General features: G+C 56.5%; 1 protein-coding gene across 1 annotated transcript in view; it reads right to left on the bottom strand.

The window, feature by feature from the left end:
• Positions 1-13,478, bottom strand: part of CTXN1 (cortexin 1) — a 40,269-nt gene extending 26,791 nt beyond the window's left edge. The window contains exon 1 of the mRNA XM_074927941.1: positions 13,322-13,478. The gene's annotated coding sequence lies outside the window, so the exon portion shown is untranslated. The remainder of the gene's footprint in view (positions 1-13,321) is intronic.
• Between the last annotated feature and the right edge of the window lie 8,915 nt (positions 13,479-22,393).

Raw genomic sequence — 22,393 nt, forward strand, 5'->3', positions numbered from 1 at the left:
AACAATTGCAAGAGCAGCATCCCATCCCATCTCATTCCACCCCAAAGAGCAGCGAGCCTGCGTGGTGGAAGGACAGCTGACGCTGCTCCGCCTGCGATGCAGCCAGACAGGGCTGGATTGCACCGCACTGAGCAGGAGAGACAATTCCTTCTGAGGTCAGTCAGAGGGGAAGAGTTGGAGCCTGGCAGTGTCTGCTCTTGGGCTGAAATTGGATCATTTCTTGACAAGCCTCCTGCTCAGTTAGTAGCATCACCACCAAATCCCAGCGCTTGCCAGGCAGTGTGTTCAACTGCAGCTCCAGTTTCAGAGGAAAAAAAAAAAGAGAACATTAACAGAGGCAGCCTTAAATTAAGGCATTGCTCCCCTCGGGTGGTACCCTTCAGCCCTGTGCATCAGCACATGTTTCCAAATCAGCAAACATCTCCTTGAGGACTTTAATTATTCAAGCCAGTTTGGCAAGATAGCTCAAGCTTTGCCCAGAGCTGTTCCATTTATCCATTCCAGCAATGGCAGCATGTGAAACCACCCCCCTTTCGCTGCTCTGGGCTTCCCGTCTGCTGGCAGGCAAGAGCATGCAGGAGAAGGAACAAGGAGGAATTGCACAGGATGCTTTTCCTCGCAAGGGCTGTGCCTTCGCACCCCTTAGCTCAGCCCGAGGTAATAGCAAACACAATGGCTGTGACAGAGCAAGCTCCTGGGGAGTTTTTGTAATTCTTTTGCTCAGTGACAAGGAACGTGGGACTAGGAGGGACCCAGGAGCCAGTCAGTCTGGTCTGGTACAATCAAGGCTTGTATAAATCCTTCCAGAAATGGATCCTGCTTTGTCAAACCCGGCTCAGCCTCTGTTCACCAAGGCTGTTCCAAAACCCGCTGTTTGTTCAGGCTGGTTTCCAGCTAGAAGGTGTTCATAGCAAAGCGGTGATGCTTCCTCTTCTGCCAGCATCAGCCTTTGCCTGTCATTGCCAGTTATACCCCTGCCCACTGAAGATGGTGGTCAGACCCCTTCTTTGTCCTAAATTCACTAAGCAAAATCTCTTCTGTCCTGGGACTGGCTTTCTTCAGCCCCAGACCACTCTGTCTCCTAACTCCACTGCCCCACATTACTCTGCTTTTTGTTGTAACACCCGCAGCTCCACAGAGCCTGGCACGAGGCAGTGCAGGGTCCAGGAGCCAAGGCTCCAGAAGCCAGGCCAGGATCCCAGCCCTGGGTTGCTGCCCACTTGATGCGAGCAGACACCAGGAGGCAGAAGGAACATGCCCTGGTGAGCACTGTTCAACATCTGTCCTTATGTTAAGGACCACAGCACACCACATCATAGCTGAGAAGTCCATGTCATCCACCCAAGCCATGGTCTGGCCACTATTGGCATCTACACAGTATCTGAAACACCTCCTGGGGCTCCTGACAGCTAAAGGGCAGAATGGCAGGTACCCAAGGCCAGTTCCCGTCCTGGCCACACTGGGCTGAGGCCAGCCCACCATTTCTCTTGGCTGTGGTGGGACATGAACACCCACAGCTCAGGACATACGTGGCTGCAGCCCACCCTGCACTGCTGCCATCTCCAGATGGCCAAGCCATAACCCACCTTGGGGAGCTCGCCACAGCGCTGGGGAACCCATCAGTAACTCAGGTCCTGGAGCCAGATCCTGGGCTTCTCTAGAAGGGTCATGGCCAGGAGGTAAAGGGAGGCAAGTGCTGAACGGGGGGAAACACTCGTGAAGACACTTATGGCCACTGTGTCCCGTCAGACTGGAAAGGGTTCAACCAAGGGCCGAACCTAGGACTCCTGGTATTAAATTCGCAAAGCTCCTGCCCTCCAAATGAGAAGTCCAGCCCTGCTGCTGGCTCACAGACCTGTTCAGACTTCTCCACTAGAAAGGACTATCCCATCTGTTCCAACAGGGACAGTCATGGCTTCAGCCCAGCTCCAAGAGGCTCCTGCCAAACTCAGAAGGCAGCAAGAAGAGAACAGCAGCCAGGAAAGGGCAGGTCTGGAGGGGGCACAGCAGACAAACTGCATAGCCAGGGCTCTACAGAGGCAAGTTGATGAAACAGCATATTAAGAGCTTCCTCTGCCGTGGGACTGACAAGTGCTCTCCAACCCAGCATCCCCACACAGCAATAAATCCAAAGGGAGAATGAAGTTTCCAAATGCCAACATGGACTAATGGCTCTCATTAAGGAACACCAAAGGAAAAAAGAGCAAACACCCTGCTTTTGACAGTTGAATGCTCTGGAACTTATCCCCTCTGCCTGTGAAGTTCAGAGGCAAATGAAAGCAGGAAAGGGAGGGAGAAAAGTGAAGGCAAAACCTTGCTGGAGTTGGTCTGCCTCTTCCACCAAGCACCACAACTTAACAGCCCGAAAGGTTGGGTGTGGGGGCTGCCCAGCCAAACCACAGGCCCCTGGGAGAGTTTTAACTTGGACAACATCCCTCCCAATATTTGCAGGCAGGTGCATGACATTGCAGGACCAAGTAATGGTCCCGAGGAGCTGAGGCAACCGACAGCAGCAATCCCAGAAGAGAGCTCCTCTGCAGCAGTGTCCAAACATCTCCCGTCAGCTGAGATGAGCTGATAAAAATGCAGATCGATTCCAGGGCCAGGTCTCCAGCTCGTGTAAATCGATGCTGTTCCCGTGACTGGAGCAGATTGCTACTAACTCAAAGTAATGTTATCTACCATCAGCAGCAAGAGACACAGAGCTGCAGGAAGCCAGGATATCCCATTTCTGCTTCCCTTAGGGAAGGTGCTAATCAAATCTCACTTCTGCCACAGTCCCCAGCATCTGCCACAGTTCCCAGTATCCAAAACACTCCCCTAGCCCAACCTATACTTCAACGAGCAGCCAACTAGCCATGCAGGCAAAGGAACTGGGAGCTACTGTGTGGATTATGATGGTTGCCCTGAGGTTGTCGAGCCTCTTAAGTCTAACCAGATACTACACACCACCAGTCCCGCTGAAGAAGGGTCATCCTCAGTGGAGACCTGTGTCCATCCACCCACCTGCTTTGGGCTGCAGCTGGTTCGGCTGGCGCTGAGCTGGGCTCCAGCACACTGCCAGGTATCTACGCTCACAGGGCAGTGCTGGTCCCGTCTGTCCTCCCCTTGCTAATTGCACAAGGCCCCTTGAGCCAGGACACTTTGTGCCATCTCAATGCCAAGCGCTTGTCATCGCTTCTTGATTTGCTTCCCTGCCATGTAACAGCTGAGAAATGCATCCTCATGCTCGTTCCTGGAAGCACGCTGGCACACCAGGAAGGGTGGCTGATCCGAGTCCTCTGGCGAGACTGCTCTTACTGGAAAAAGAGAATCACAGTCCAGAGACACACTGTCTCTACCCCAAACCCTGGCACCTCCAGGGAAGACAGAGTTCCCTTGGCTGATGGGGATGAGGTTTTCTCCCTGGTGGACAGCTGAGCTCTGCTCTCCGGGGAGTGTTGCTGATCCACCTGTCCCCCACACAGCTCCACCGCCACGAGCAGTGTGGGCAGCAGGTCGAGGGAGGGGATTGTCCCCCTCTACTCTGCTCTGGTGAGACCCCCCTGCAGTGCTGAGTCCAGCTCCGGGGGCACCAACAGCAGACAGATATGGAGCTGCTCAAGCCATGATGATCAGGGGGCTGCAGCACCTCCCCTATGAGGACAGGCTGAGAAAGTAGAGGTTGTTCAGCCAGAGAAGACTCCAGGGGGACCTTAGAGCAGCCTTCCAGTGTTTAAAGGGGCTACAGGGAAGCTGGGGAGGGACTCTATAGGGGATTGTAGGGATAAGACAAGGGCTAACTGTTTTAAACTGAAAGAGCGTAGATTTAGGTGAGATACAAGGAAGAAATTCTTCTCTGTGAGGGTGGTGAGGCACTGGAAGAGATTGCCCAGAGAAGAGGTAGATGCTCCCTCCCTAGAAGGGTTCAAAGCCAGGTTCGATGAGGCTTTGGGCAACCTGGGCTAGTGGAAGGTGTCCCTGCCTGGGGCAGGGGGGTTGGGACTAGATGATCTTTAAAGGTCCTTTCCAACCCAAACCAGTCTGTGATTCTACGATTCACACAAAGTCCATCAAGCAAAGACAGGATAGTAGATAGGTCTCCTGGTGTAACCGTACCCACAGCAGCAGCTCTCAGTCCCCATCCACCTCCCCAGTGGGTTTACTGGAGGAGCTGACGCTTCCCCCAAGCCTTGGTGGCATCCCATGCACTCCTGGCCCAGAACAAAGAGGATCTGATGGTTGGACAACGAGAACAGTTCCCTGCTCCGCGGCTCTCGGCAGCAGACAGCAGGCTGTCAGAGCCTCCACAGCACCAGCCCTGGCTCCCCACAGCAGACAGAGCATCACTGACCACTTCTCTCCCTCCCAGGAACATGTCCAGCCCTGAAGTACATCCTGATCTTTGCTGGAGAAGTGCTCCAAGCTGCCAGTGGACAATGGAGAAACCGGGGAGAAGGGAACATGCAGCTTCCCGCTGGCTAAGTTAGAACCATACGAAGGGATTTGGATCTACCCAAACAGGAGTTAAACATGGCACCACATTCCTTCGGAGCACTCCCAGGACAGATGGGAATGTGATTTCCAACCGAAACCAGCGCTGTGCTCAGTCACCGCTCCCAGTTAATCTTTCACCAGGCTGCACGGGCAGTGACATGGTGCCCCCCGTTCTGCACTCTAGAGCAGGGATCGATGAGCATTATATTGCATTTGGCTGTGAACTTTATTACATCCAGACATCTCCCTGCCTTCAGTGCTGCGTCACAGGGGAGTCTTCATCTCTCCCACGACAAGGTCCAGCTCACACAGCAAACAGCAGGAGCAGAGCAGGAGCCACGGGGCATGGCTTCCAGGAGAGGCAGGCTAGAAGGAAGGTGGATAACGCAGGACAGCCCGAGCAGCCTCCACCCTCCCTGCTTTACCCCTTTGGTCACATTATTCCTGCCATTTGTCTGTAGGTGGATCATCCTCACGCTGACCCACCGTACAGCCACAGCAAGCTGGGACCCTGCTTCTCCCCTGTCACCTCAGTGACACGCTGCCCACGTTCATGCAAAGCGTCCCCGTGGCCCTCTGTTAGTGGGCAAGGCTTGGCCAGTTGGTGGGGCAAGGAGGTCTGGGGCAGGTGGTTTGTATCCAGCATGTGGATCAGCATCACTGGATTCCAGTGGGGGGGAAACCAGGCAGCTGCTCCAGGCAGAGGACAGGGATAAGGGAAGGAAAGGAGAGACAGAGAATATTATAAAACACAAGACCTTGAAACAGGCAAGGAAACGTTGACCTGCATTGCTCACCCTTCCAGGCCTTAATCCCTTTGTTAGCACACATGCCTGGTACAATTAAAGACAAACTCCCAAATCTGCAATGCAGAGCGTCTGCGCCTACGGAGGGTCCTGTGAATTCCCCTCTGCATTAACCGGCATCTCCCAGGCTGAGGAGCATTTCCCACGCAGTGCAGCGCTATGGGGCTGACCCCCAGGTCCAGCTGCCCCCCACGCTCAGGGACTGGGCTCTGTGGAGGAGCCCTAGCACCGAGGAGGGATGGGAGCTGGCTGGCCAAACCACAGGTCTCTGGGGCAAGCAGAGGTGGAGCTGGTTACACACAACCAGCAGAAGCAACGGCAACGAATGGAGAAAGTGTGACCAACGCCAGGAGAGACGGCGTGGTGGTGGGAGCGGGTCAGGACAAAGGAACATGGCAATGAGGACGGAACAGACACGAGACCAAGTGCTGGGGCTGGTGGGAGTTGCAAGCGATGGTTTTCCTGTCACTTGGTCTCTGCACTGGCCTGTAGGTCTCCCCATTCTTCTCGACCACCAGCTCTCCAGGGCTGAGTGCCTCCTCCGTGCCTCCTACGCCTTCCCCAGCGGGACCCCGCGCTGCAGCGGCGTCTCTAAACGCCATGGCAACACGAACAATGAAAAACAACTTACCACAGCAAAAGAAAACGGCTCTTTGGGGCAGCCCCACCTGGCCTTAAGAACCCACAACCCTCCAAGATCCAGAACAACTTGCTGGTTCACCGCAGCCTGAAGGTAGTGTCGTGGCGTCTCGCCTCGGCATCTTCCTGCAGCCCCTGGCAGGAGGTGGGAGATGGGTCCATGGCCCCCTTAGCCAAGCATCACACGTTTGCAAGCACATCTCCTGCTACCTCAGGCAACTGTGCCAACAACTCCGTCACCTCCATGCTTTGTAGGAAACACCAAGAACCCGCAGCCTTTGGCCCTGGCTGACCCACGCAAGCTCCCTGTCCCTCCTGGGTGCCCACCAGCTCAACAGGCCGAGCTGTCTAAAACCACTGATGTAGGCAGGGGCTCGAAATGGGGTGCCGCTGGGTGCTCACTGCCCCAGGCAGCGCTGAGATGGGGGGGTTGTGGCAGCAAGGGTGGTTCTGTGTCCGCCCCGCTGCGTATGCAGGTAGAAGCATGAACACCAGAGCTGTGAGGTACAAACCAGGCTGCAGGAAAGGGAGAGATGCAGGAAGACAGGCAGAACCTCTCCTCCAAGGCAGAGCAGTCTGGGTTTCACGGTGATTTTTCTCTGAGCTGGCACCACACCAAGATCCCACACCCCACAAGTAGAACCTCCATCCCGCAGCCCCCCGAGCTGGGCCACGCGGGAGCTCAATGCCACGGGGGAAAACGATGAGAGGGGATGGCCAAGGCACCTCTGCACGCCCTGCAGAGGCGGTGTGTGACCCCACATGTATGCACTGCCACAAATACACACGCCTTTATGGGTAGGAATATCTGCCCGCACACCCGGCGTGCCTCTGCTCGGATGTGCGCTGAAGAGTAATGAATGTCTCTGCTTCTCCCCGAAGGCTGAGTGTTTATCCATTTATTGTTGCTGTTCTTGGCCTATCACTTTCTGGTTTATTATCCCCTTGGATTTATTTCTTTATTTTATTTAATGCTTTGAAGAATTGATATGCTCAGAGCGTCGGCACTTAAGAGATGCTTTCAGAGCCACCTTGCCAGATGATTGTGCGGGCTGCAGTGGCAGGGCTGGTTTGTTGTTGCTGCTGGGGCAGGAGAGCTGTGTGATGGGGACAGGCGGTCACTGCCACAGCAAGCAGCACTGTCCAGCCACACACCCCTGTGACACACGAACAGGGATGATGCCTGTTTCAGAGGCAGTCAGATGGAGTGGAGATGAGGACTGTGAGTGATGGGGGGAAACACCTCCAGTCTCCTTTCCTGGAGAAATAGCCTGTGAGGTAATTGCTGTTTGCAGGGGATCCAGAAGCTCGGAGGTGAAATAGAGACACTTAGTCTGAGTTAACAAACCAGAGCTGCTCTCACTGCAGATTTTGGGAGGGGGGGGAAAAAAAAAAAAAAAAAAAAAAAAAAAAGCAAGCAAGCAGGTCCCACAGGATCTACAGAAGAGGGAAATAAGGCTGCTCAAGATCTGTTATGGCTGTGTCTTCATGGATCCCCAGAGAGATGTGCTCACTCCTGTGGCTGCGCTCCCTGCACCCACCCCCAGCCCTCCTGCCTTCCCGGGGAAGCAGCAACATCTGCTGAAGAGAAAGGACACACCTGGGGAAGAAATGTGGTTTCTCATGGGACCTGAAAAGGCACAGCACAGCCAGAAGTAGTTGTTTGGAGGAGAACCTGGCCATGCAGTCATGCCAAGGGATGCTCCATGCCGTGGAGCAGCTCCCACTGGGAGCTCCGAGCCCACTGCTGAGCCCAGACTAGTCTCGAAGGTCCTACACAAAGCACGGGATGCAGGTGAACCTTCAGCAGGTGTTGCATAGGATGTAGGAGAACCTTTGTTCTCAGAGGTACAAGAAGTCGTTTGGATTCCCCTCAACTCCAGCAGCTGCAAGGACAGGCTGCAGCCACGCTCATCCCTTCGTGGCAGGTAAGGGCAGGTGAGCAGGAGGGGGCTGCCTCAGCCCACGCATCAGCCCCACACAACAGTCAACCCGCCGCTTCCAACAGCTCCCGGGACTGTAGAGCTGATGCTTTAATATCTATACTGGCTCCTGGCACTACAAAAATCAGCTGAAGGGAGAAAAGCATGACCCCAGCAGCCACAGGAAGTAGATCCTGGCTGGATTACTTCTGTAGGCAAAAGTATTTTTAAGCCAATCCCAGGATTCTGGGAGCTGAACTCACAATATTTGATCCTTGTCCCTGGCTGGATTTTAACCCCCACCTTTCTCAGGACCCACACCCTCTGTCATCCCATGGGATCCAGCATCTTTCCTCCATCAATCCACCCGGCACCCCTGCAGCCAGTGGAGCTCTACGGACTCACACACCGAGGATCAGACAACACCCTTCCCAGAGGGAGATTCAGCATGGGCAGGAGCAGCAGCTGGCACTGCTCAGAGCTGGTGCCAACTTCAGCCATCGGTGCTGGAGAAAGGCAACCTGCAGATGCACCCGGGGCCATGGGGAGAGAGGATCCCGTCTCGCCCGAAGCACGGGCTGTGCTCCCAGAGTGCTACGGCCAACCCAGCGGAGGTAGAGGAGGAGAGTTTCTCTGCCTGTCATTTACCCTGCCCTTCCTCAGAGACAGCCGCACACAGAGCCTGGCCCCGTATGTCCCAGGGGTGCAGGTGATGTCCCCACCACCACAGACCTGGCCACCAGTGTCTCCAGGCAGGGTTCCTAACATCGCAGTTGAGAAGGCACCACAAGCCTGGCGTGGGCAGCCCAGGATGGAGAGCTCTGACTCTCCATGTGCCCAGACCCCCTCATTCCCCACAAACCAGGAGGAAGAGCTCCTCCAGGCAAAGGGCTCTGGCCACGTGGAGCCACACGTCATAAAGCACTTCACGACAGGGAGCAGTCAACATCCTTGGGATGCTGCCAGAGCTTCTCCATTCCCCAGGAGGAGGGTAGAGTTCACAAGCCCATACCTGGGGTACCTGGTCCAGCTGGCCAAGGGCGAGTGCTGCCAGGTGTCAGCCAAGACACATGAAATACCCACGGAGATGAGGCCCACAGTGAGATCCAGGTGCTACGATAACACTATCTCAGCAATCTCGTCACACCCAAAGGCAAAGGCCCCCAGCAATCAGACTAGATGCAATTTTCCCTCGGATCCCACCCAGCGGTGCAGAAAAGCAAGTGAGGCTGCAGCACCCATCGCACCCACAGCATCGCACCTTCTGTCGAAAAGCAAGACTGGACAAACGGCTCAACGACGGTGCTAGCACACTGCCAGACAGCATCCCATGACCAAGGCACCTCCCTGCTCCCAGAGATCCTGCGTCTGAGCAGTGACACCCCTGGAATGCGGGAGGAGAACAGAGCTGCCTTTTCCTCCACAGCCCACTAACCCTGTTCAGAAGCATTTAGTGCTACAGAGCCCAAACAAGGCTAGAAGTTCGGTAAATCATACCCTGCCTATTTTGGAGCTCCCAGGAGTTGTTTGTTCCTTTCCATGGACTCAAGCGTTCGCTCTCTTGTGGGCACACTGATCTCTGCTCAAACACCTTCGGCTCTTAAACACTTACATTAACTGGGTAATTCAAGCAGCAGCTAAGTGTGCTTCCAAATACAGTATTTTAGAGTATAAAATCCTCCCCAAAGGAGGTTCTGTCTTGGTGTCTGGGATGTAGAGACCCAGTAGGCACTAAGCCCTGCCAGGACAGGAAGAGAAAGCCAAATAAGGGCTTGAGAGGCCATTAATATCCATGACTGCATCTGTACTGCTGGATCCTGGCAGCTTCCCAAGCTCCAGGTCTACACCTCAGCTATGTCCCAGCTCCACAGCAGCATCCAGCCTCCCCACACCACAGGGACCTTCAGCCCATGCTGGAGGGCAGGTGCAGAGTGGTCTGAGAGTTCCTCACTCTGGATGCCCAAGGTGTGCCCAGTGGTTTTCTAGACCGACCTTGGAGAAGGCAGATCCAGCACTGGCACTGCCACAGGTTGAACCGTTTGGGAGCCAGCACCACACGTTGGCTGGAGCGTGAGCGGGCAGGTTCTGTCACACCCTGGTCACGCGTGACATCGGCAGGGTGTGTGGGAAGGGCTGCCAGCGATCCCCAGGGGAAGGAGGGCACCCGCAGGGGTGGGTGAGGAATGTGGGGTGCTGCTGGTCTGCTCTTGATGCAGTAGAGAAAAGGGGAGGTGAGAGCCCCTGTTACACCCACAGGGACAACAGCAAATTCACGCAGGAGGAGCACGTTTCAGTTCTAGCTGGGGAAGGACGAACAAGAACTGGCATGATGTCAACAAGCAGGGACAGATCCGAGTGGGCAAAAGCCATGCCTGGCGCTGGGCTCGGCTCTCTGCTTCAAAGGCAACCAGCGAAGCGGGGAAGGGAACTGTACAGCAGCTCCAGGAGCCGCGGCACAGCCTGGAAGGGGCCAAGTGACAGCCCAGGACAGAGAGTTCATGCTGCCTTTCCTGGCACAGGCAGCGCCTGAGCCCTGCCCAAGGAGTTGGTCTCAACAGTGCAATCAAAAGGACCTCGGGACAAGGCTGGGCAGCAGGTCTGGGACTGACTTCTGTCCCCACAAGGGTTCACAGGCTTCAGAGACAGAAGCAGAAAGAACACTGCTGAGAGCGGAGCCAGGACCAGGCACTTCAGGGATGCCGATCCCCGGAGGCTCGGCCATTTCAGACCCACGTGTCAGGTCATTCTTCAGGTCACCACAGCCCTGCTCTGGCAGGTGGCAGCTCCTTACACAAGTGCTCCTGGCACAGAGCTCACAGCAGCCTCCCCTGACTCTGCTCTAGGTCCTTGTGCTCCATCTCCTGGCCCCGCGCCCCGGAGCAGCCACCCCCTGCCACCCTCCACCCATCTGGCAGCCCTCTTCATTTATCTTTATGCCTTTAATCCTTCAGTTAAATGGCGCAGCTCTGCACTCAAAGCTGGAAAGAAACAGCCTAATGGCCATTAAGTTCCCCTTCAGAATATTAGATTCAGATCCATCAATTTTACTTTGTAGAGAATATTTGCAGTAAAATCAGAGCAGCTCCCAGGTGCCTTGACAGCCCAACAGTGTTTTCTTCCTAGGAGCAGCTGTTCAGAAAACACATCGGCTCAGGATTTACTGACAGTTGGCAATGCAAGACAGCTCAGAGCCACGAGCCAGAGGATGCCACCCGCTTCTGTCACCCGTGTCAGCTTCTGTGAAGAAACCACGGAGCCGATAAAACAGGGCGGCTGCTATAACCCTCCGGCTTTCCGGCATCCACCCACAACCTGCCGGTGCTCCAGCCCTGTCCTCACGGAGGAAGAGCTGGTCACTGGTGTGCAGCCCACTTCATCCCCACTGAGGACTGGGAAGGCTGCCCCAGCAACGCTGCAGACAGTGCAGTAGAGCCGGCCAACTGCTAGGGGCTAAAGCAAAAAAAAAAAAAAACAAAAAGCAGATTTCTCTGACTCTCTGACAGAAGCACAGCAAGGAAGGCAGCAGGACTTGCCTACATTGCCCAGCCAGTGCCACCGGCAACAGGTGAGCGGCACGTTGAGGAAAGCAGGCGGCCGCTCCCAGCCTGGGGAGCAGGTTGGCAAGCAGACAGCGTGGTTGTGCAGCCCGGAGCAGTGCCAAATCCCTTCCAGAGGGACCTGCAGGTTGGGCATTTTACCCACGCAATGTGCTTACGGCTTGCAGAGGTGATGCCAGGTCTCTTCCTTCCCCTCCTGGAACAGGAGCCATGGGGAGCAGTCCCGAGCACACGTCCCGGGAGCTCCCCAGGGGTTCCCTGGAGCTCAGGGAAGAGGCACAGCCTCACCCACATTTTCACAGAATTTGCACATTTTCATAGAATTTGCACATTTACTGCCTGCAAGGAGTTACAGCGTGGGGCTGTGCTGTTAAAGGCAAAACCAGAGGTGCAACAAGGCAGAAACTGCTTCCACGCATTCCACCTGCCAGGACACCCTTCCCCACCGCCCGCCCCACGCACCAGCCCCACCAGAACCACCCAGGGAGCAAAGCCAGAGGATATTTGCAACTCTGCCACCCCTCAGCTGCAAACCCAAGGGCTGGCACACTCCTAACAACATTAACAGCGAAGAACACCACCAGATTGATTTTTTTTTTTTTTTTTTTAATCTTGCAGGGGTCTTGCCCACCTAGCCCCAAACTGGGTGTTACCAGGACAAGTTCCCGCTGGGTGCAGTTCTGTTCATCTCAAGATCTGTGTGCCCAAAGCGGACAGGTTGAAGCGACCAGAGGCCTCGAGCGCCTCGTTCCAGCATCGCAGCCGGAGCTGGGGGTGACGAGGCACTTGCAGCGCGTACGGAGGGAGACTCGTCAAGTAGACAAAACCGGAGTCGTGCTTCCCCGCGTACTGCAAACAGGTCTGCCCCGCCAGCCTGAAGATTTTAACCTCTGCTTTTGGGTAGATTTACGGCAAATAATAACAGCTGGGAGAAAGCAGAATATCGCTGGGAATGGCGGGGAGGGAAGGGTGGGAGCTGAGCGCTGGGGTGTCCCTGACCACTGTCAGATCCACACCTGCCGCTGCCGACAGCTTCGATCCTCATGTTTAACATGAGGCTCTGCACCAAAACCCGTCTCCGGCAAAGCCAGCCTTCGCAGGGCTGGGGAGAGCCGAATTCCCTCTGCCGTGGGCAGGCTCACCCACACTCCCGGCATCGCACGGCGAGTTCCCGCAGCTCCAACTCTTCCCCAAGGGGGTTGGGATTTAAACCACCCCAGCTCCTTCGGGGGCCGCTTTGGCCCTTGGGCTCCTTCCTCCACCCCAAGGCTCCGGGCGAGTCTCCCCGGCTCCCGCACAGACCCGCAGCTCCAGAAATCGGCTCCATTTAACTCAAAAGTTTCTCAGCTCCGCACCCGCTCTCGAGGCCCTGGGGAGGGTGGGGGGCATCCTCGTAGCCTCCCCCCCTGCCCAGCACAAGGGGTCTCCCGCAGACACCCCATCGCTCCCGTTACACCAACTCCAAAATCAGCAGTTTTGCGGCAGCTGCAGAAATTCCCTGTTTTCGACTTCTTCTTCCCCAGCACGCCCATCCCGATTTTCTCATCTAATAACGATATTTCTTCCCAAAATCCCTCCGCTTTTTTTTTTTTTTTCCCACCCACTCAGCTTGCCACAGACCCCCACCCTGGGGGACACCCCACCTTCCCGTGCCCCCCCCCCCCATCTCTCCGCAGGCGGGCGAACCCCCCCCGGGAGCCCCACCCGGTGCCGGCGGCGGCTCAGACCGGGGAAGGTTGGGGGGGTACAGGCAGCACCGGGAGCGCCCACCCCCCCCACACACCCCCCCCAAACCCCGCACCGCCCCTGCGGAGCCGCTGCCGGGCGGCGCCCGGTGCAGCCCCGGGGGCTCCGCTCCGCCGCCGCCCCGGTGATGCCGCGATCAAACTTTCCCGGTTCCCCGCCCCGACCCCCGGCTCACCTGCGCTCCGGGCGGCGGGCGGGGGTCTCGCCCCCCCCGCCGCGGCTCCGCCAGCCCATCCGGACCGGCCCCGTTCACCGGCTGCTCAACGGCGCAGCCTTCCCCGAGCGGGGGAGCGGAGCGGAGCCGCCGGCGGTTGCGGGGCCGGGGTTTGAATTCGTCCAACCCGCCCTGATTGGGCTGCGGGAAGGGGGGGTGAAGGAGGGGGGGGAGGCCGGGGTGGGGCCCTGGATTGGAGCGGGGGGGGAGGGCGGAGTGTGGATGCGGGGGGTGTGGTAGCGGGCGGGGGGGGGGGGATGCAGTGAGGAGGGTGGAGGGGCCGTGCGGGGAGGCGGGAGGGAGGGGATGCGGGGGGGGGAAGGGATGGGATAATGTGGGGATGCTGGAAGGTGGGGGGGTGTAGTGCCGGGGGGAGGAAGGGGGGTGGGGTACCCTGGGGATGGAGACGGTGTGGGGGGGATGCAGGGGGATGCGGAGGGATGGAGCGGGGAGGGCGGTGGGGAACGTGGTACCCGGGGGATGCAGGGGGGGATGTGGGGGATACAGAGGGATGGGGTACGCTGGGGATGGAGGGGGGGTGGGGGAAGTGGTATCCTAGGGATGCAGGGGAGGGGTTGGGGCAATGTGGTACCCTGGGGATGTCAGGGATGTGGGGAGATGCAGGGGGATGGGGTACCCTGGGGGTACAGGGGGGTGGGGGGTGTAGGCATGCTGAGGGATGATGCGCAATGGGGGGTGCGGGACATGCAGGGGTATGTGGGACCCTGGGGATGCAGGGGAGGGGTGGGGTGTGGAGGGGATGTAGTACCCTGGGGATGTGGGGGCTGCAGGGGGATGTGGGGGATGGGGTACCCCGGCGAGCCATGGGGATGCGGTGGGGGTGGGGAACGCAAGGGGACGTGCTGTCATGGGGGGGGTGACACAGGGGAATGTGATGGTAGAGGGGTCTGGGGGGCTGCAGGGTGGCGGGGGGCTGCGGTGGGTGTGGTACTGTAGGAGGATCTTGGGGATGCAGCGATGGGGGGGGAGCTGCAGGGAGGAGAAGTGCCGGGGAGCTGCTGTGGCAAGGTGGGGGGGTGAGGTGGCTGCAGGGGCAGGGGGTGCTATGGGAGGGGCGGCAGTGCCGTGGGGAGTGACCGTGGGGGTGTGGGGGTGCCAGGGATGCAGCGTGGTGGGGACGCGCAGGAGTAGGGACGCAGGACAGCGGGGTGACCTGAGGGGTGGCTGTGGGGACACGGGAGTGTGGGGGTTGTGGAGCAGGGGACAGTGCTGGGGGGTGGATTCTGCTGCGAGGATGCAGGGGGATTTTGGTGGTGCGGGGGGGGGGGGGGGGGGCACAAGGAGAGGTGCTGCAGGGACGATGGGGGCCCTGAGGAGGGGTGTAGGGTGACAGGGTGCCATGAGGAGGGGTGGCTGTGCAGGGTGGACAGTGCTGGGAGCCACGGAGCAGTGTCCCGGGCGTAACACAGCGTTTGTGGGACCGAGGAGGGGAAAAGGCACAGCCCAGAGCTCAGCACGGGAGGTGGAGGGGGGTCAAGTGAGGAGGCAGAGCCAGGGGAGTGCTGGGGAAGGGGACACAGCCTTGAAGCAGACCACTTGCTAGGGCAGGCAGGAGGGATCCAGGCTAAGGCCCCACAGGATTTTTTGGCCGGGAGAAGATCCCTGTCAAACGCCAGCACGGGAGTTACAGCATTGCTGCTGCCTGTGCTCAGCACCAGCTGGCAGCTGGGAGCATCCTTCGCTCTCCAAGATCAGCAAAGCTGCCCTGTCCTGCTGGGGCATCTCCAGGGGACTTGCAGGGCCAGCACGGGGTGACAGCCGGGACAGGAGAGCAGCGATGCAGCTGCCGGTCCTCCCCAGCCAAGTGCTACACCCTCAGAGCAGCCCTGCAGCCAAGCACAGTTGCTGCGACTGCACCACAGGCATCCCCTGGCTGGATCCATCCCTCCGGCTCTCCTGAGCAATGCGCCAGAGCCGGCTTCCACAGGAGCCCAGGAGCAGAGCTCGGAGAGGGTCACCACCCTCCCCTTTTCTCTGTTTCAGCCTACAGGGGCTTTGAGCTCTCAAGCCTCCTGTGCGTGCTCCTGTCCCCTGTCCCGGCATCTTCTCAGACTGGAAAACTTGGGCTTTTGTCCTCTGCAATGGTACAGAATAGATACACAGAGCAATAAATGCATTAGAGGGGCATCCAAAGCTCTGGCTACTGCTGGTGGGTGGGATGGGGACAGCACGGCTTCTGCTGATGCTCAGTCCGTGCTTGGGGGCCTGTGTCCCGCACACACACACTCAGGTTTCTTCTGCTCCCCACAGCGGGTCCCGCAGCCACAGCACCCAGCCGAGCGCTCCCGCCCGCGCCGGGTCACCGCTGCCAGCACTGGCCAACGCTCCCTCCCACCAGCCCCTTTCCCGGGGGACGGCGGCCCTGGGGAGCACAGGGGGTTACCCCTGTGGCACTGGGTGCTGAGAGCCCGAGCTGTGCCCAGGGAAGGTCGCAGCACTGCGCCGTGCTCCTTGTGACGCCTCTGATGTCAGTGCAGGCGCCTTCCTGCACAGCTCTTTTTCTCTGGGCTCTTTGCTCCTGCCGAGCAGATGGAGCGCTGGCTGTGTGCTGGCCCTGGGGGGTGTTCCCCCTAGTCTGGCCAGCCAAGCTCAGGGCAACCATAGGATATGCACAGATGAATTGGGACAAGGAGGGTTTGAAACCCTCCCAGACCAGCGCCTGGATGAAACCACGGCCGCATTGGGACTGTCACCTTTCTGCGTCCCCTCCGTAAAGCAGCAGCTCCCAGGGAGCGGGGGGGCTCACACTGCCAGATGCACCACAGCTCCCCGGAGCCAGACCCTTCCCCAGGATGGGTGCTGGGTGCTCAGGGCATGCAGCAGAGAGGCCACGCTTGGTTTTGGGAGAACAAACCGGCCACATCTCCCTGCCTCACGCTCCCGTGGCTTTGAGAGGAGGTAAAAATCACCAGCTCCTCACCCTGCCCTGCCCAGGTGCAGAGGATGTAAACACACCCCCAGGGTCTGCTTCGAAAATAGGTGATTTCAGAGCAACACGGATGCATCTGTGCCACGGAGGGGGAGAAAGCCCTGTGACGCTGCAGAGGAGGTACCACACCAGCCTGGTCGGGAGGCTGGGGCTGGCACTGAAGCCCCAGGCAGGAACTCCACAACCTTCCGGAGAAGGTGCAGGGATGAGACAGAACTGGCAAACCGTGGGACTCCTGTCCCAGGTGTCCCCAAGGGCTGGCACCTGTTCCATGCAACTCTGGAGCCACCTGAGATCAGTCCCCGCTGCACTTGCCAAGGCCAGGATGAGTCACAGCTGCTACAGAATTCACACCTCCTGCGGGTCCCTGCTGGTTTTACCCAGCGAGCACAGGCTGGCGCGTGATATAGCCAAGAGAAATCATCCCTGGGATCTGGGGAGCCTTCACCTCTGTCCCCAACACTGGGAGGAGCCCCGGCTTTTGGAAAAAAACCCAAAGCTCTCAGGGGACAGACCAGGGGCAGAGCTGGGGGGGGGGGGGGGGGTGTGCTGGCACACGCTTTGGGACATGCTAATGGTATTTTCCCCTCAAATCAGAGAAGACAGCTGTCTGCATCTCCTCAGACCCCGCGCGCAGCACAGCAAGGCTCCCACCACACATATTCCCCCACCATCTATTTCATCCTGCCCTGAGGCTGTCAGGACCAGCTTCCCAGGACCAGCTGCTGGGCTGCATGTGTCAAAAGCAAAGCCTGGGTTAGAAATTCATTGTGAGTTTGTCATTATAGGAGAAGAGGTGCCCAGCGGTGAGCCAGAGACCTTTGCTTCGCAGGCGGTGGGATGCTCAGAGCAAAGATAAGCTTTAATAGGGTGCTCCCCCCGACTCCATTGTATAGAAAAAAAAATCACCATTTGTATTTGCTTAAAATTTCCAGCCCTTGCTCTGGGAACAACCCGAGTCATCGCGTACCCGAGGAGGCTGACAGCATCTAAGAGGGGAAAAAAAAAAAAAAAGAAAACTGTGGAAAAGTGTTGCTGTGCACCGCTTATGTGTATCTATGGTTACAGGAGATCGTGTCAGAGGATGTAAGACGTTACCGGGGAAATCAGACGTGATGGTGTCAATAGAGACTGCAGGAGCTCATCCTCCATCAGGGCAGAGTTTGGATGCTCGGTGCAGACCCACACAGCAACTGATGGGCATAAAAACAAATGCCAGCCATTTGGAGAAGAAACCATCCTACACACAGAGAGTGAGGTGGGCCTGGCAGGGAAATACGAGTACCACCCGCTGCCGCAAACGCTTGGCGTGTGTTCCCAGGGAAATTTAAGCGTGTGCCGAAGAGCTGCTCCTGCCTGGGCAGTTACTGCGTAGTTACAGACCTCGCTACAATTAGAGCTTGTCAGGATGTTTGAATCTAGCATCGCATCCTTTCCAAAAGCAAACAGTTCTGGGAGAAAGGATTCTTTCAAAATCACAGGATATTTTCAGTGTATTTTAAGAAAATGGTTTCATTGAGTTTCTGCTGCATTTGCGGTTTAAAAAAAAAAAAAAAAAAGTGATATTTTTGGATGTTATTCTTTTTCTCTTTCAAAATATATGTAAATCCCATCAAATAGTTCCAGTTACCAATTAGTAGTATTGCCGCAGCAGAGTGAAAACGAATGAAAGCCGTTTTAAAAAACACCTCGGCTGAAAGCATACCAGGGAAATAAAAGATTTAGATCAAGGACGAAATAAAACCAGCGTATTCATTTATTAATCTGCAGTCATTTCTCTGTTAAGGGTTGTTCTGAAAACCAGCAGTACCAAAATGACATGAAAGTGTGATGGCTTTTAAGGGGTAACGCAGATGTGCTGGACCCTGCCTCCTTATGGGATTTCCACGTCTCTTCCAGCCCTCCTCTCAGCTCTCGGGACATCCTTGAGAGTTTTCCCAAAGGCGTCTGCAAGCTTTTTGTGTCTTGTTGCTGACAGATACCGGCTGCGGCATGTTCAGCCACATGCTCTAACCTGCTTCAGATTAGGCGTGCTGTGTCAGGATGCTTTTGGGTTTGGGCATCTGCCTCTAGACACTTTAACGTGGATGTGATGTTTGGAAGTGCTGAGCACTTTCCCTGTGGAAAGTAAATTGCTGATGGCATCTGCAGCTGCTGCCCAGATCATAATTCAGAGCTGACAATTGGAGTGTGGCTATTTTTTTAATGATGTTCCATGTCTCAGTTGTGCTACCGGCTCTCTGCTGATGCCATGAACGGAGGCACAGCGGTGACTCCGCAATTTAAGAGCCTGCACGTTTCACACGTGCACCTTCAACCCCCCCCTCGTGCTCTGGGAACCGTCTCCCTGCACGCACGGAGCTCAGCCACGTGTAGATGAGACACCGTCCCACCTCAACTTGTTCCCACACACTAATGCTTCATTTCAGAAAGAACCTTTCCAAGTGGTATTTCCTCTCCATGATTTCTGGCAGGGAGGAAGTAATTTTAAAGCATTTGACTTAAAGAAGGCTTGCTTTTTTTTCTTTTTTTTTTTAATGTGGGGGTATAGTCACAGTCAGAAGAATCCACACATTGGTAACTCATCCCTCCAATAAGCCTGGCTAAACCTCCTGCTGTTTGCTTCAGTGGCACCCAGGGAGAGCTCACGCCACTTTGGGCTGATCTAATAAAGGAGAAAAATCATTCTGGAGTCATTCACTGTAAAAATGAACGATGTCAGAGGCTTTGGAAGATGAGATGAGCATCTTGAGAGACAGCACAAAGCCCTTCTCTTCTATGGACCTGTACCTGAGCCAGGCAGGTACGTTCCTGAGATGAAATACACCTCATTCAAAAAAACTTCCACCTCTAATGAACTGTTCTTAAACGAGGTTGATGCATTGGTCTTGGCACAGCACTTTCCTTGTAGCTGTAATTTGGCAGTGAACATTTTGTATGCTAAAGTCTGGAAAGAAACAACCCTGTGCCAGAAAGCCCAGGGAGGACAATTTCATCTGGCAGCATGGGCTGCATCCCTAATAGATGCCATTTGGTGGAGGAACAGAGGACCAAAGTGCACCGAGGGAGTCACCGGGGACGTGTTCAAGAGCTATCCTGATCCTCACATTTCATCAAAATCAAGAATAGAACTTGGAAATGGCTGAACAAAATCTTCGGTGAAAAAAATGTTTGGTCTGCAAATACACTGTCTAAACTCAAACACAAGGGGATCAGCGGGGCAGAGCCCCGAGGTAACAGCTTGGGAAGGTCTGAGACAACGGCGTAGCCCATTTCTCCTCAGGCTGTCAAGACCAACCCTACGTGTTGACAGTGTCATGGTGCTTGATGGCAGAAGGGACGAGCAGCTCATCTACTCTGAGCTCCCCTATGATGTGGGTCAGGCACCCACTTATCTCATCACTGGCCAAGACATCTGTGGCCAAAAACCATCTAATTCAGACCTGAAGCCCTCTTAAGTGGGAGATACCACCACTTCCCAAGGACTTTGCTCCTGAATTTAATAGGAGCATCTGTAGGCAGGAGAGACAGGAGCAGGCAAGGGACCCCCCATCTCCCTGGGCAGTGAACCCCAGGGGACAGCCAGGACAGCCGGCATGATGCCCTCGGCTGGATCCAGCACTGCTCTTGCTCTGCAGGGGCAGCGCTCGCTGAGGGCCAGGCAGCAATTACACGGCCACAAACCCACCTTGGCACGCCGTGCTCCGCAGAGTGACCGTAGCTTTCCAAGGAGACATTTCCCTACTCGTTGGCAAAAAGTAGCTCCTGATCTCTGGCCCCATCTCTGTTCTCCAAACCCTTCAAATAACCCGGGTAGCAGAGAGGTCCATGTCACAGCCACTGCACACAATGGCCCCGCTCACAAAAGATTGGGCCACTGGGTCTTCCTCACCCAGTGGCCATGGCGATGGAGAATGGCCAAAAGGCTTCCCAGGGCTCTCCGGAAAGGCAGCGGAGAGGGGATGACAGACGTCTGGGTGGGCACTGCCAGACACCAGCTCCTACAAAAAGAGGGTACGTGGGGAGCCCAGGCAGGTCCCCACTAAGCTGTCAGGGGACCAACACACCTCAGGTCACACCAAGACTCCAACCGTGGGCGCGTTCCTGCACCATGGAGGGGCGAGGGGAGGGAAGGAGGACCATGTCCTTGTCCCTGTGCCACACACAGGGGCCCGAGGCCAGATGGGACCCACACAGGACCCCACAGTGAGGCTCTGACCGTGCCTGTGTGGAGTGGACCTGCCTCCTCCTGAGGTCTCCAGGGAGGGATACAAATTGCTTTTTCCCCAACTGAGAGTATTGATTGTGGTCAGGCCTGTGGCTCAGAGCTCGCTAATGAATTGTAATTGGAAAGAAGTTCCACTTTGACATGTTTTATTTTATTTATGTCAGGATTTGCCATGCATTAAGCTAGGGGCTCATTAAATTAGCGAGGCAGACAGTTTCCGACAAGATGGCCTGAGCTGGGCAGACTTCAGCTGGGGACTGGCAGCAGCAGACGTGGTCTGCAGAGACACCGGGGGCCCTCCTGCTTCTCCGCTCCCCCCAACGTAGGCAAGAGGCTCCAAGACTGGCATGGCCAACGCTCCTCTGGGCCGCCTTGAGCCCTCTGCTTGCCTCGTATATCCCTTGCTCCCAACACCTTCTCCAGGGATTTTGCCCTCCCACGACAATCACTTCTTGCATTCAGGGTGAGCACGTCGTAGGGCACCCGGCTGGGTGTTGTCTGCCCTGCAGAGCCCTCTTCTGCGCCTGGCTCGCCATGGAGGATCCATCTCACCCCTCCTTCACCTCACGTCTGCTGGCAGTCACGGTGCCCTCTGGCCTCCAGACAGTCTCCAGGTCTAGACAGGACCTGAATTTATAATACTGTGAAAGGCAAGCCAGAGAAAAAAACCACTCCCTGTCCAGCCTGCTGCCTTCCCACATTGGCCTGGCCTGCTGCCGCTTGCACACAGGCTTCCCAAGCTCGCCTTCACTTGCTCCAGAAAGTTCCCCCATCCTCGTTTCTGCTCCCTTCTCCATTTCTTTGCCCAGCTTTCTGCCATGTTTCCGGAGTACAACACTCCGGCCTCCCCAGTGGTCCCCGGTTTACCTTCAGGAGGGCGTGAGTAGGAAGTCAAACGCCTCTTCGTTAAGCAGATGTATGTGATGCAATGATGTACAGAACAGGGACCCAGGGTGCCTGGGAGTGTGCTCCCCCGGCAGGGGCTGAGCCCAGCTTGCCCCCACAGGGACAGCGATCCAGTCCTTTGCTTCTCCTGGGGGTCCCCCAGCACCTCCCCGCAGACCTCCCATCCCCAGTTCTGGCATTCCCCATCAGACCCATGGCGGTTCACGTGGTTCCAGTTGTGTGGTGTCTAACTTCTGCTCAAGATCTGCTGGAAGAGGCCGGTTTTCTGACTCTGTTTAGGATTTTCACAGTGCAGGGAATGGCTCTCACTTTCTAGGGAAGTGACATAGTGGAGTTCAGTGGTCGGTGGGTGGGACAGGCCACAATGCCCTGTCTGTAGAGCACTGTACATCCCTGAGCCAAACTCCATTCCTAGGGGAGAGGGAGAGGGAGAGGGAGAGGGAGAGGGAGAGGGAGAGGGAGAGGAGAGGAGAGGAGAGGAGAGGAGAGGAGAGGAGAGGAGAGGAGAGGAGAGGAGAGGAGAGGAGAGGAGAGGAGAGGAACCAAAAGAGTGGGTGTGCGTGGACCAAGAGTAAACAGGCCAGGAGAACCTTCCACTCAAGCAAAAGGTGACCTGAGCCTGAAAACTGATGGTGACCTAAAAGCTGGAAAGGTAGTAGTACATGGTTAGGACCGTTCAACAGAGCAGGATAAAGCTCTGCCTGACCCATGCACATCTATGCAGCTTGCTGGCCTAGCAGACTGTGCTGGGACATGGCCTCACCAGTACCATCCCAGTACCACAAGCTGGGCTGCTGACAGGGATTTGCTGGTCTCTGCGAGGACAGATGGAGAGGTCTGGCTCACTGTCCCCTCTCCCAAGGCTGTATTTATTCCAGTGCGTGTGCATTCACCTGACTTCTAAGCACCAGCATAGTCTTGACATTAACTCTAAAGAGACCATCATTCA

The sequence above is a fragment of the Athene noctua genome, chromosome 27, assembly GCF_965140245.1.
Source record: "Athene noctua chromosome 27, bAthNoc1.hap1.1, whole genome shotgun sequence".
NCBI lineage: Eukaryota > Metazoa > Chordata > Aves > Strigiformes > Strigidae > Athene > Athene noctua.